The sequence below is a fragment of the Gorilla gorilla genome, chromosome 16 (genome assembly GCF_029281585.2).
Source record: "Gorilla gorilla gorilla isolate KB3781 chromosome 16, NHGRI_mGorGor1-v2.1_pri, whole genome shotgun sequence".
NCBI lineage: Eukaryota > Metazoa > Chordata > Mammalia > Primates > Hominidae > Gorilla > Gorilla gorilla.
Window position 1 is genome coordinate 67,465,568 of NC_073240.2, and position 15,882 is coordinate 67,481,449.

Here is a 15,882-nt window from a genome sequence, read left to right on the forward strand (position 1 = left end):
AGAGAGGGCCCAAGACAGGGACCAGTGACTCACTCCAGGCTCCTCACTGGTTGGTCAACAGTAGGCAGTGCCCAGAATAGGAAAAAAAAAAAGGGAAAGAAAGAAAGCATCAGACTTTGAGTTTGAGGACTTGGGGCTGATCCCAGCTGGTCCCATGTCCTGGCCGTACAGCCTTGGGCAAAGCACTTCATCTCTCTGGGCCCTTCAGTTTCCTGCTCTGTCAAATAGGGACAATGTTCACTCCAGTACTCCCCACCTCCAGGGAGTTGAGAAACTGAAGCCGTAATGGACATGACCCACATAAACATTAGCTACTATTATTTATAAGAAACTGGGGGTTGGCCATACCACTAGGATGATGACGAGGACACTAGGACACTGCTCCTACTGCAAGCTAACTTAAACTGAGCCCTGGCTAGGCCCAGTGGGAAGTGCTTTACATACATTAATTCATCCAATAAAACGAGGACTTGAAAACATTGGCAGTAAAAGCATCATCAATATGTAAAGATAATGATGATGATAAAGGTATCTTGCAAAGCAATGTAATTAACAGATTCACAACTTTTTAGGAGCAATTGGGGGCCATGAAGACTGTGTCCCCTGGCCCCTTGACACAACTCTGGGCCTTTGCTTCCTTCATCCTCGGGGTACAGGCAGCCAGCCCCTCACTCTCAGCCCCCTAGCCCCTGGAGGTTGTTCAGGCCTCAAGCCAGGCCAGCCTGAAGATTCCTATTCCCAGGCAGCTGGGCTGTGGCCCCAGGAGGGCGGCCAACAAGGGGCCTAGTGGCTTATCGCTCTGCAGCGACTCCCCAGCGGGCAGACTGTCTCCGCTGCTGCAGAGCAAAGCTGATAAAGAGGACAGAGCCTTGTGTTTACTGGGGCCGAGTCTGGGGAGAGTTGGGCCTCCCAGGGGCGGCCCTGTCTCCTCTGGGAACAGACTGTCTGTTTGCGGAGATACCATCACATTCCTGCAGCCTTGGCCACCCCAGGATGGATTTGGGGAGGGAGTGGCGGAGATTGGTGGGGAGGAGGCGATATGACAGCTGCGGTCCTCTGTTTCCCTGGGGCCAATGCTGAGGAGGCCTGAACTGGGTCCTCCAGGGGGATTCAGGTTTCCCAGCCTGATTACCAAGTACTTTAGATCATTAATAGCCAACATGGGTGCAGTACTCTACAAAGTATTTTCTCAACATTTACCTTTGTGGGTCTTCCAGATAGCCTTCCATTCACATAGTCTGGGGTAATGTTTCACAGAAGGGAAATGCCCAGCAAGACTGGAGCAGGGGACCTGAGTGACCCGCGGCTGACCAGGCCAACTCACATTCATAGCTAACGCTTTTGAGTACTTACCATGTGGCATGACTGCAGAGGCACTTAAGGTATATTAACTCATTTAATCTTTGCAACAGCCCTTATGAGGTAAGTGCTATCATTACATTCATTTTCCAGACGAGGAAATTGAGTCAGACATAGGTTAAGTAGCTTGCCTAAAGTCACACAAACAGAAAATGGGAGTGCTGGGATTTGAACCCCAGCAGCATGGCTCCAGAATCCCCACTGTAACCAATGTGCTACACAACCATCTTGAAGCAAGCTTGTGATGTATTTCTATTCTGTGTGCAAAGGCTGTGGGCATTTGCAGCTGCAGGAGGTGGCCTAGCTGGCTTTGGAATTAGACTTGTGTTCTACTCCCAGCACTGACAGTAATGAATGCTGTGGCAGAATCAGAACTCTGTGAGTCTCAGTTTTCTCACCTGGAAAGTGAAAACAGCACCTGCCTTAGCAGAGAGTGTGAGATGTTGTATGTGAAAGATCTGGTACATAAGAGATTTTCATTAAAGAAGTACTATGACTACTTTGACAGAGACACTAGGGAGGTGGCCTGTCAAAAATGGAAGCTTCATAAGAGTATCTCTTAAAAGAGAGGCCCAATTATTCAGTTATGGGAGCACAGAGGAGGGGTGACTTCTAATAGAAGGGATCAGGGTGTCCTCAAAGCAGGCAGCATGAGCAAGTGGTTGGGACTCTGGCCTTCAGAGTTGGGCAGACTCGAGTTCAAATTGCTGTATCCAGCCCTTACTCACTGTGTGACCTTGGGGAGTTACTTCTTTGAATACGTAAAATGAGAACACTAAAAAAAACCCTCTCCATAGGGTTGTGAGGAATGGATGAGATCATTCAAAGGTCAAAGAGACCTTCTGGGAAGAAGCTCTGGGCACAATGGCAGGCACCTAGTAAGTGCTCAATAAATGCTTCTGCCATTATTGTTTACAGGGGGATAAGGGGGTGGGAGTGAGGTAGGGTGGTGGGCAGAATAATGGCCCCCTAAAGATGTCATGTCCTAATCCCTGGAACCTGTGAATGTGTTAGGTTACATGGCAAAGGGGAATTAAGGTTGCAGATAGAATTAAGGTTGCAGGTGGAATTAAGGTTGCTAATGAGCTGACTTTGAGATGGGGGAAATTGTCTTGGGTTATCTGATGGGACCCTGCCTAATTGCAAGAGGCCTTATAAGTAGCAAAGACAGGCAGAAGAGGCAGTGTCAGAGTGATATGAGTTTTCAAGAAAGGCTCTATCAGCCATTCATATATTTGAATTGGAGGAAGGGGCCACAAGCCAAGGAATGCAGGCTGCCCATGGAAGCTGGTCAAGGCAAGAAAACGGATTCTCTCCTAGAGCCTCCTGAAAGGCATGAAGCCCTGCCAATGCTCTGATTTTAACCTGATGACACCCATTTTGGACTTCAGACTCCCAGAACTGTAAGAAAGATAATAAATATGTGTCATTTGAAACCACTAAGTTCATAGTAATTTGTTACAGGAGAAAAAGAAAAGTGATACAGAGTGTGAATTGGTCCTTGAAGACTGGCAGAATGGTCACAGGCCAAGGTGGGGCAGGACAGCACAGGAGGAGGAAACTGAGCCTTCAAAGACCTGTGGATGGCCGGGTGCAGAGGCTTATGCCTGTAATCCCAGCATTTTGGGAGGCCAAGGCGGGTGGATCACCTGAGGTCAGGAGTTCGAGACCAGCCTGGGCAACATGGTGAAACCACATCTCTACTAAAAATATAAAAATTAGTTGGGCATGGTGGCGGGTGCCTGTAATCCCAGCTACTCAGGAGGCTGAGGCAGGAGAATCTCTTGAACCCAGGAGGTGGAGGTTGCAGTGAGCCGAGATCACGCCATTGCACTCTAGCCTGGGTGACAGTGTGAGACTCAGTCTCAAAAGAAAAAAAAAAAAAAAAAAAAGCCTGTGGGCTTGAAAGCACAGGCATTTCAGGGGAACACTTGGGAAAGCTCATGTGGTTCTTTGCAAAAATGGACATAATTCTCCATGCTTGCCAGTACCTATTTTGCAATGTAACTTGGTAACTGTTCCCATCAAGAGATAGAGTCTATTTCTCCACATCTGGAATCTGGGTTTGGCCCTATGACTTGCCTTGGCTAACTATATGCAAATTCCAAGCTTGGGCCTCAGGAGACTGTACACTTTTGCATTCACTCTTGCTGTTCTTAGGCGGAACACTGCCACCGCCTAAGATCAAGCCCAGTGTGACCAGTAGCCTTGAAAATGGCTCCTGGCATGAACGCCCTGTGTGATCCTCTCCCATTGAGTATGTGCTGGACCTAGTGACTCGCTTCTCACCAACAGAATATTGCTAAAGCGATGGGTTGGCTCTTCTGATATTGGGTTTTAAAAGGCTGTGTGACATCCATCTTGTGGTCCCTTTTTTGTTCCCTTGCTGAGGGGGTCACTGTTCCCTTGCCAAGGGGGTCCACTGCCATGTTGTGAGCTGCCCTATGGAGAAGCCCAAATGGCAAGGAAATGATGTCTGTCCCCAACAGCCAGTGAGGACCTGAGAGCTACCAAAGGCACATAAGTGAACTTGGAAACAGACCCTCCCCATCTGATACCTTGACTGTAGCCTTGTGAGAGAGGCTAAGCCATAGTATGCAACTCAGCAGCACTTGAATTCCTGACCCGCAGAAACTGTGAGAAAATAAATGTGTATTGTTTTTAGCTGTCTAATTTGTTACACAGCAACAGATAACGAATACACCTCTAGGCTAGTCTGCTGGATGATGAGTGACATATGGCCTACTCACTTCCTTTCACCCAGCCAACACCCAGACAACCACCAGGCAAGTGAGTGAGACATCCTAGACCAGCCTGCTGTCAGCTGCTTGCAGACATGTGAGTGAGCCAAGCCTGGCCCAGATCAGCAGAACTGGGCAATAACAGAAGTTGTTGTTTTAAGCCACTGAGTTTTGGGGGTGATTATTTTAACCAGCAATAGCTGACCTTTGTAGCCAGAGGGTTATGTGTGTAGCAGGAACTGAAACCAGGAAACTGGGTAGGGGGCTAAACATGGAGGGCTTTGATGATGGATTAAGGCATTTGGAATGGGGGCAGGTTTTTGAGCAGGAGAATAACATCAGGATCAGAGCTGTGGTTAAGGAAGTTTCTTGCAGCAGCAGGGAGTGGCATGAATCGCAGGCAGGGGAATCACTTAGAAGGCTGCTGTCATGAGGCAGATGAGCAGTGTTGGAGGCCTGAAATTGAGTAGAGGGTTGAGGTGTGGAGAGAGTTAGAAGTGGAACCAATAGATCCTATTCTGTGTGGAATGGGGGACAGGGCAGTGGGAGAATGGAAGTTGACACCCAGGTTTTGACCCTGGGATACTGAGTGGTTGGAGGTGCTATCAACAGAGATGGGGAAGTCAAGATGGGGGATAGGGAGATGCATGCTATTTGGTGGACTGAGGGTTAAGTGCCAAAGAGACCTTCTGGGAAGAGGCCCAAGAGACAGTGATTCAAGACTGCAAAGGAAGCTCTGTCCCAGTCCCGTGTATTGATCAGGTTTGAGGAAGGATAGAGAATAGCACCTTCTGGCTGGGTAACTGAGGGAGCTGGGCAAAGGATTATTTGCAAAAGTGTGGGAAGGGTTTGAGAATTGCATTAAGGGATGCTGAAGTATCCTGGGGCTGGCAATGATGGGGAGCTTGCTGCTTCTTCTAGGCCTGAGAAGGCAAGGGAGGGAGCAGGAACCGGAACCAGAGGAGGTAGAGTATGGAGAGTGCTGCCTGATGGGAGCTGTGGCCTTTGGTCAAAGATACAGCAGACTTATGGCAACCCAGCAAGGAGGGCACCAGGAGAACAAACACTTTGACCTCTCCCTCTTCCCATTCTGTGAGGACTTCTTTGGTATTCCTCATTAGCTAAGTCCACCCTGAAGACAGACAGCAAGGTTGCCTGTAGATGTGGCCCATACACATCAGCCTTGCAGGTCAGAATGGGTGGAGAAGGGGAGGGCCACACAGAAGATACCTAGCCACCTAACACATGAAATTCCTTTAGTCTGTGTCAGCTGATGACCCTGTTCTGGGAAATGAGATTTGAGGAGAAACCTGGTAGGGAGTTTCTGGGTAAAAGTTTTTTACTCTTAGGAAGAAGACAGCAGGAGAGATGTTCTTCAGGGTGTCTGATGTGATGCCTGGAACCGCAGCAGCCATTTTGCAACTGTGAGGGAAGCCAGTGGAGTCAAAACTGACCTACTGTGGATGGAAATACAAATAGACAGAAAGAATTAGGTTCTTGATAACTTCATGGAGCTTCTCTAAGAGCCTGTCCTACATCCAGGTTTTTTTTTTAATGAAATAATAAAGATTCTTATTGTTTGAACCACTTTGAGTTGGATTTCCAGTTACTTGCAGCCCAAAGCCTTCTTTTTAAATTTTTTACCCAAAGGCACCAAAGCATTCTAATGGACACAGCTGCCATCCACCATGTTCAAGCCCCTGTGCAAGCTCTCTTAGCTTCCACTGAGTGCAGGTCAAGCCTTCCTGTTTCTTCTGCTGACCACAGATTTGCACTAACTGCATCAGATTCAGTGAGAATTTCAAATCCTTTTTCAATCTATGACAAAATAAACAGACAGAAATAGGTCATGGGGGTGTTCTTCCCTTAACTTACGAGAAACTGAGGAGAAATCCAGCTAAAGCCAGTGGAGATAGTAAGGGCATTAATCTGAGTCTCTGGATTGGTCAGGAGAGAGAGCAAAGGTAAGAGATTTGTTCCCATTACCCACCTCCCTGAGAGGTGTGGTGCATTCACAGAGACCCAGGTTCTGAGCCTTCATTTCCCTGTCCATCAGCTAAAGGATAAAGTGGGCCCCACCCAATCTGGACATGCATCATTAACACAGACTCCCCACATGGGTCAGGTGAGTAGGCCCCTATTTTTCAGCATGGACTCCCCAGCTTCAGTACTGTTGTATCTTCCCCCATCCAGGTTTTGCAGGACTTGCCTATATCCAGGTGTCAGAGTGAGCCCAGGGAAGGTTGGCCATGATTTGGGGTCTTCAGAGAGAGCCAGATGGAAATAGGAGAGGAAGCTGCTGTCACAGGGGTCACACTTGGCTCACCAGAGAATGTCGCTTGGCATCAGCAGCTGGTATGATGGATTTACCATGCCTGCCTTGCCCACAGTGGAGTCCCAAAAGGTGACCATCATCAAATGACTGCACCCATAGTCTTCTGTGCTTCACCCTCTTCTGTGGGCTTCCCTGGCCTAGCACGCTCCCTACACCACTGGACTTTTCTCCATCTAAGTCATGTCATGGAAACCCCTCCAGAGCTGCAGACAGACAGATCTGGCTCTGAGTCTCTCTACTATCCCTTCTTAGATGTGGGGCAGGAAACTAGCCTCTGAGATTCTTTTTTTTTTTAACCTGTAAAGGAGGCTCTTACACTAATTACCTGAACAAATTTATTGTGAGTTTCACATGAGATAATGACTAATATTTTCAAAGCATAACCATATAGCGTCCCATTCTTTCAATATCCTTCTCTCCGCTAGAGGTCAGCGGGGCAGGAAATCTGACAAAATCATCCATTCATGAGGCATAAAGATAATAATAGTGTTAATAGCTAAAATTCAGTGGACGTATACTGTGTGCCAGGTACCATTTTAAGCACCTTATTTATATTGGCTCAAATAGACTCAAGTATTATCTCCATTTTACAGATGAGGAAACCGAGGTTAATTTGCCTACAGTAATACAGGTATGAGAGGGCAGAGCTGGGCTTTGACCCCAGGCAGTCTGGCTCCAGAGCCTGTGCATTTACCCGCTGTGCTGCCTCAGAGCTACCAATGGTGTTTGAGGATGGTACTGACCCCAGTCGAGAGGCTTCTGTAGAGGCAGGTAGTATAGGGTAGTCAGGGGGCAAAGGCCTGGCAAGTTGTCAGAACTGGCTTCAAGTCCAGGGCTACTTCTTCCTAACTGTGTAACACTGGGCAAGTTAGTTAACCTCTCTGAGCATTGGTTTACTCACTAGAAGTGGTAAGGTTTGAATTAAATTAAAAAACAAAAAAACCCAACCCTGACACAAATCCTGGTCCTAAGAGGCTGTCCTCAAAGGACTCCACTCCACCCCCTCTTCCCCCATTCATGGCTGGGTGGTTGAGGGAGGCTGGGAAGGCTCCACAAGGATCCATAAGGGAAGACCATCCAATCAGAGGAGGCATGTGAGCTCCCTGAGAGCAGGGGCTTGACTTGCCATCTAGAAGGCTCCTCCCATGCCTCTGACATATGAATGTGTGAAAGAGTGAAATAATACATGGAAAAAAGAATGAGTAGGAGGGCTAGAAAGAGAGGGAAATTTCACCCACAGAAAAAAACCCGAAGGAGGGTTTTGTACAATTCCAGGTCAGGATAAGCTAGGTAATGCTGTGGTAACAAACACCCCTCCGATCCCAGCGGATTTCCAACAAACATGTTTATTTCTTGTTTATGCACTATAAGGCAGGTTACCAGGGTGTTCTGTTCTTCCAAGTTACTCAAAGATCCAGCTGAAGGAAGCTCCACGTTGACATACTTTTATAATGGCAGCGGCAGAGAAAAGAGGATGTGACAAACCCCACACTGGTTCTGAAATTTCTGCCCAGAAATGTCTTACATCCCTTCTGCTCATCCTTTCTGCTCATATTTCATTGGTCAAAACAAGTTATATGGTCACACTTCAAGTGGATGGAGAAAAGTTCAAGTGGATGGAGAAGTACAGTCCTTACAGAAATGACAGGACTGGCTGTTTTCTTTATTATTATTATTATTATTTGAGATGGAGTCTCACTCTGTTGCCAGGCTGGAGTACAGTGGTGCGATCTCGGCTCACTACAACCTCCACCTCCCGAGTTCAAGTGATTCTCCTGCCTCGGCCTCCCGAGTAGCTGGGAGTACAGGTGTGCACCACCATGCCCAGCTAGTTTTTGTATTTTTAATAGAGACAGGATTTCACCATGTTGGCCAGGATGGTCTCAATCTCTTGACTCGTGATCTGCCCACCTTGGCCTCCCAAAGTGCTGGGATTACAGGCGTGAGCCACCGCGCCCGGGGAAGGACTGGCTGTTTTTTTTGTTTGTTTGCTTTTTGTGTTTTGTTTGTTTGAGATGGAGTCTCGCTCTGTCGCCCAGGCTGGAGTGCAGTGGTGCGGTCTCTGCTCACTGGAAGCTCCGCCTCCCGGGTTCACGCCATTCTCCTGCCTCTGCCTCCTGAGTAGCTGGGACTACAGGCGCCTGCCACCACGCCTGGCTAATTTTTGTATTATTAGTAGAGATGGGGTTTCAAGGGTGGTCTTGATCTCCTGACCTCGTGATCCACCTGCCTCGGCCTCCCAAAGTGCTGGGATTACAGGTGTGAGCCACCACGCCAGACCCAGGGCTGGCTGTTTTTAACAGGCCTAATCACCACCATTCGTGGTATAGGCCAGAGGGCCACTTGGACTGAATGCAGCTCACAGACATGGTTTGTTTGGCCTGGTCAGTATTTTAAATATTTTTATGTGGTTTCTAACATTTATGACATCATAGTATGTCACATTCAAATCTGTATACCTGACTAGGTTTGAAATTTGGACTATTAGGTGACAGTGAGTATCTTAGTCCATTCAGGTTGCTATAATAAAATACCATAGATGAGGTGGTTTATAAACAGCAGAAATTTATTTCTCACAGATCTGGGAAGTCCAAGATCAAGGCACTAGCAGATTCAATGTCTGGTGAGGTCCTTCCTGGTTCATAGATGGCTGTCTTTTTGCTGTGTCCTTACTTGACAGAAGGTGGAGGGAGGTCTCTGGAGCTTCCTTTATAAGGTCACTAATCCCATTCAAGAGGGCTCTACCCTCGTGACCTAATCACCTCCCAATGCCCCACCTCCTAATGTCATCACATTGGTGATTAGGTTTCAGCATGTGAGTTTTGCAGGGACACAAACATTCAGTCCATTGCAGTGAGCCCAGTTACTTTGACATGGATTAAGTTGGGCCAATTATAACAGAAAAACTCAAAATAGCAATAGCTTAAATGAGATGGATGCTTCTTTCTCATATAAAAGAAGTCAGAAGATTAATAGACAGCTCAGGCCTGGCATGGGAGACTCAAAAAGCCATCAGGGACTTATGCTCCTCTCTCTTTCTGTTCTTCCATCCTCAGCGTATGGCTTCCTTTTTTTTTTTTTTTTTTTTGTTTTTGAGATGGAGTCTCACTGTGTCACCCAGGCATGATCTCGGCTCACTGCAACCTCCACCTCCTGGGTTCAAGCAATTCTCCTGTCTCAGCCTCCTGAGTAGCTGGGATTGCAGGCATGTGCCACCATGCCCAGCTAATTTTTGCATTTTTAGTCGAGATGGGGTTTCACCATGTTGCCTAGGATGGTCTCGAACTCCTGACCTCAGGTAATCCACCCGCCATGGCCTCCCAAAATGCTGGGATTACAGGCGTGAGCCACCGTGCCTGGCCCAGTGTATGACTTTTCTCTGCAAAGGTCACTTCATGTTCCATGATGACTTCCAGGGCTCCAGCCATCACATCTATAACCTAGGCCAAAGAAGGAAAGGTTGAAGTCAAAAAAAAGGTGCTTCTCGGCTGACTCAGCAGCCTTTATGCAGTCTTTCCAGAAGTCTCACACAATGCTTCTATTTACATCTTATTGGCCAGAAATAGTCACATGGCTACACTGAGTGCAAGGGAGGGAGTAGGGGTAGTCATGTGACTGTGCTCAGGCCAGGGTAGTCTTTTTTTTCCAGGACAAAATTTGCCCAGTTAAAAATAATTTAAATAAGAATAATCATTCTGCTATTAAGAAGAAAGGGGAGAATTGAGGTTGTCAATTGAGGTTGTCTCTGCCTTGGGCCTGCAGTTCTGATTGTGGAGAAGCAGATGCTTCACTAACACTGGGTCTGAGCTCACTGAGCCACAGACCCCACCATGGTTTAATACCTTTTTTTTTTTTTTTTGAGACGGAGTTTCGCTGTGTCTGCCAGGCCGAAGTGCAGTGGCGCGATCTCGGCTCACTGCAAGCTCCGCCTCCCAGGTTCACGCCATTCTTCTGCCTCAGCCTCCTGAGTAGCTGGGACTACAGGCGCCTGCCACCGAGCCCCGCTAATTTTTTGTATTTTTTTTAGTAGTGACGGTGTTTCACCATGCTAGCCAGGATGGTCTCCATCTCCTGACCTCGTGATCCGCCCGCCTCAGTCTCCCAAAGTGTTGGGATTACAGGCGTGAGCCACTGCGCCCAGCTGGCTTAATACATTTCTAGTACTCAGTGTCAGTTACGATTCATCTTTGGGCTTATGTTGGCTTTTTTTTTTTTTTTTTTGAAGTGAAACTAAGGAGAAAATTATTTCCTATTCTTATGTGTCTGTTAAAAATCAAAAGAGCAAAAGATATACCAAGAGAGTCATATATTTCAGGAAAAGCCAAAAAGGAAGCCTATTTCTTTGGGGAAGGGAAAAATATTCCTAGCTGTGTGTCATACAAACAAGGTGCATTGAAAATATGCAACTTATCACATTATCATGAAGCGGCTGACTTGCTTTACTGACCACTCTGGCCTGGCAGGCACTTTACTGGGTGGGTAGCTCCCTGGAAAGACAGGGGGCCTCAGCCTCCCTGGCTCTGCACAGTGCATCCCTCTTCCTGGGAGGAGGACAGCCCTGTTTTGTCTAACCCCTCTTACCCCTCATTTGGAATTATCTCACCCTTCTTTGTATTCAGGGCTTATTTTGAGCAAGTTCAAAACTGCCTTGCAAAGTTCAAGATCATTATGGCAGGCAAAAATGCAGTGAAATAGCACACCACTGTCAGTTAATTACTAAAAATCCTTTAATAGCTGACATTATTATAAATTATATACCCATGATGACAGGGACAATTGGGCTCTCTGTTTTTCTTGCCCTGCATTGGAACCCCAAACAATGCTGTCTTGTTGGGGAGAATGACCTGGATGCACTCGCAGGCAAGTTGGGAGTTTACATGGGCTACCTTTGCTGACCACACAGGCCCTGGTCCTCTGAGGACACCCTTCTCCTGGGTGGGGATGAGGCAGCTGCCTGACAAGGCCTTAGAACCAATTCTCCCTCCATTTCCACCCCCCTTCTCCACTGCTATTGCTACAAGTGTCTCTTCTTCTTGGACCTCCCAACTCCCTCTCTTCTGCTCCCTGCTTTTCTGCCCATCTAGGCCCAGCTCAAAGAGCCCCTCTTCCAGGCAGCCTCCCCTGATTCTCCTTCCCAAAGCTGCAGACTCATGGTAGGTAGATTCTCTTTTGTCTTTTGAGTCAGGTGTGTAAAGCATACATCTTAAGTGTAAACCTTGATGATTTTTTACGTATGTATATACCATTTAACCTTTTTCCAGATCGAAATGTACGTCCTTTCCTAACTCAAAAATGTTACTGTGTGGAGAGGATGTGGAGAAATAGGAATACTTTTACACTGTTGGTGGGACTGTAAACTAGTTCAACCACTGTGGAAGACAGTGTGGCGATTCCTCAAGGATCTAGAACTAGAAATCCATTTGACCCAGCCATCCCATTACTGGGTATATACCCAAAGGATTATAAATCATGCTGCTATAAAGACACATGCACACGTATGTTTATTGCGGCACTATTCACAATAGCAAAGACTTGGAACCAACCTAAATGTCCAACAACGATAGACTGGATTAAGAAAATGTGGCACATATACACCATGGAATACTATACAGCCATAACAAAGGATGAGTTCATGTCTTTTGTAGAGACATGGTTGAAGCTGGAAACCATCATTCTCAGCAGCAAACTATCACAAGGACAAAAAACCAAACACTGCATGTTCTCACTCCTAGGTGGGAATTGAACAATGAGAACACTTGGACACAGGAAAGGGAACATCACACACTGGGGCCTGTTGTGGGGTCGGGGGAGGGGGAGGGATAGCATTAGGAGATATACCTAACGTAAATGACGAGTTAATGGGTGCAGCACACCAACATGGCACATGTATACATATGTAACAAACCTGCACGTTGTGCACATGTACCCTAGAACTTAAAGTGTAAACAACAACAAAAAAAAAGTTTAAGAAAATACATAATAAAGGCCCAAGTAAGCAAATAGAAAAAAAAATGTTACCGTGTGTTAAGAATCCCTTCAGGAGAGGGTAAAAAATGCAGCCTCTGGCCTAACCCAGAGATGCTGATTCGGTGGGCCTGGGATGGCCTAGGAGTCTACAGGTTAGCTACACCCAGGCTTTCAGGTAGAGGGGCCTGCGGTCCACCCTTGCAGAAACCACCCAATGCTTCCTGGGATAAGTCCTGTGTCTTCTTAGTTACTCCCCTGTTTGTGGGGGGGTGGGGCATGCTCTGGTCCCTTTTATCTGGGGGCCCAGAAAGGTTTTGGGTTGAAAGCAGCACCTGCAGGGGTGGATCCAGGCTGGATGCAGCCTGAAGCTGCAATTTGGGAAGCTGTCTTTGAGAAAAGAATACTTTGTTGGGTACAGGGTCCTGTAAGGGCCTCCTACAACTGATGTTTTCCCACTTTCAATCCACCCGGGCAGCCAGCAAGAATTCACGGTCTTAGAAGTTGTTGAGGTGAGAAGCTGTTTGCTAGACAAGACAGATCACTCCCCAGCTGACCCCTTCCATCCACAGGTATAGCCATAGAGATCTTGGGCCCTGCCCCATACTAGAATCACCTCAGGGAGCTAAAAAAGCAAAAATAACCAACACACTTGGGCCCCACACCAAATATTCTGATTAAATTGGTTTGGGGTGGGGATTGGGCTTTAGTGGTTTTTTAAAACTCCCAGGTGACTCTAATACACAGCCAAAGCTGAGACCCGCTGAGCAGAGACTTGATTCTGGATTTTAATCTTTCCTTATCTGCTCCAGACTTACACTAAGAGAATGCCAAGTGAATGCACCTCCCACCACTACCTTCCGCCTCTCCCTCTGAAGGGGCTGGGACTCCTGGCTGTGGTCAGTGTTCTCAATGCCAACCATGTACCTGGCCCACCTCCAGTGCACCCCTTCCATTTTGGGGACAAATCAACCAGTAGTAATGGGCGTTTATTAAGCATCATACATTATTTCCAATCCTCAGGGCAGCCCTGTGTTTTAGCAGGGAGGACACTGAGCTCAAGAAGCCTTAGTGATTGCTTTACAGTGGTCTAGTGGGTAAGTGCTGGAGCTGGGATCAAATCCAGGTCTTCACGGCTCCAAAGCCAATGTGTCTTTCCCTGAGCCAGGTTGCTCCTAGAAGCAGTGCCTGTTTACTGAATAGCAGTCATGCCCAAGGTACAGGCCCAGGGCTGACTTATCCATTAGGTACAGCAAGTCCAGGGCCTAGGGCCCATGATATTTCAGGGGGCCTACAAAATGTTTCAATTTCAATTTTCTTTAAAGCAACAATAATAATAGTAATAATAAATATATAACAACAAATCCAGCCTGGATTTCGTTTGTCTTGATGCCAATACACTTGTAAAATATACTTTTAAAAAATGATATGGGAGAAGGGGCCTGTGAAGACAGTGTCTAAGGCCCATGAAAGTCATAATACCCTGGAGGGCACTGGTGACTGTGTCCTTCAGCCCCTTCCAGAGCATGGCTCAGGCTAGTAGGAATTAAGCAAGGAATGTTTATTACACACTTTCTGTACGCCTCACTCTGGGAAATAAATAAGAGCATAAAGCCTGTCCTGGTCTGCCTAGGAAGAGGAGATGTACACACAGGAAACTAAAAGCAAGACAAGACAGGATGCATGCTCTGACTATCGGCAGTTCTTACTTAGATCTCTTCTTGTTTTTGTCGTTTCATTTGTCATTTAGTCAGTGTTCTGCTTTGCAGGTTACTGAACTGTTTCATGTACTTAATGGTTTAATCAACAATTCTTTTGCTGATTTCTTCCTTCCTTCAACAAATATTTACTATTTTAATAATATATTTATTATTTTAAAATACTTGAGTGTGTGTGCGTGTGTGTGTGTGTGTGTTTGAGACAGGATCTCACTATGTTGCCAGGCTGGAGTGCAGTGGTTATTCACAGGCATGATCAGAGCACATTTTGGCCTCAAACTCCTGACTTTAAGCAATCCTCATGCCTCAGCCTCCCGAGTAGCGGGGATTACCACTGTACCTGGCCCTGATTTAATAGTTTTTGAATGGATAATTCAGCTCATGGTGCAAAAATTCAGGAGGTACTGTAGGATACACACAAAGAAGGCTGAGGGCAGGAGAGAGAGCGAGGCCTCTTCTGTACTGAATCTTTGGTACTGCTTATATTTTGTACCAAGCTCAAGTATTACCTATTTATTAGAATAAAAATAAGCAAGCAAACAAAAAACCAGATGGGTATGGGTTGAAGAGTTTATTCACCCAGCTTTCTAGCCTTCTGGTTTCCTTCCCCAGAAGCAACCATTTATACCAGCTTATCATGTATCTTTCCAACATTTATGTGTCTACAAGCATATAGGCTTTAAAAAATTTCATGCAAATTGTAGCACACTGTACACATTGTTGTTAGCTAATGCCTTGATTTTTTTTTTTTTTTTTTTTTTTTGAGATGGAGTTTCACTCTTGTCACCCAGGATGGAGTACAATGGTGTGATCTTGGCTCACTGCAACCTCCGCCTCCTGGGTTCAAGCGATTCTCCTGCCCCAGCCTCCCGAGTAGCTGGGATTACAGGCATGCGCCACCATGCCCAGCTAATTTTTGTATTTTTGGTAGAGATGGGGTTTCACCATGTTGGCCAGGCTGGTCTTGAACTCCTGACCTCAGGTGATCTGCCCACCTCGGCCTCCCACAGTGCTGGGATTACAGGCGTGAGCTACCACGCCCGGCCTGTGTTGATCTTTTTATACAGGAGGCCCCCTCCTTCATCTTCAACAGCTGGATGATATACCTTAATTTCTTTAACTACTGCTAATTTCTTTATCTTGTATCGATAAAGTTAAGGTTGTTTCCAATCTCTTTCTTTTTGCTATAAAGTAACCTTATGGAGCCTAACTCCCCCCTTTCAGTTATACAATACACGACCATATACATGTATCTTTTCACTCGTATGCAAGTACATCTGTATGGTATATGTATAAACTGGAATTGCAGGGTCAACGTATGGGCATTGCTGCAGGGAGGGGAAATTGGCACAATTTCTCTGGGGTACCCAGTTTGGCTATATCTATCAAAAGTTAAGATCTGTCTCCTCTCCCTAAAAGAGAGCACCTCCTGGGTGCTGGGTTAGGGGTGCAGAGATGAGGAGGACTCAGGCTTTGCTCTTGAGGGTCTCTCCAATGTGGACAAATCATCTCCAGCCCTAGGAAGTAGGAATGTAAAATGCCAGGGCAGTGCAAGGAAGATAGCCTTGGGGAGAAAGGGGGAAAAAATTTGCCCAGAGGAAAAGGAGGAAGGACATTCCAGGCAGATGGACCAGCAAGTGCAAAATTTGGAATATTAGAAAGCAGGCGGGGCACTTCGGGGTGTTCCGGAGAGCAGCCCTCTCTTGTTCAGGATTCATGTAGTGGAGCGGTGGGGAGATGAAGTGGGACCTGCTCCTAACAGGGC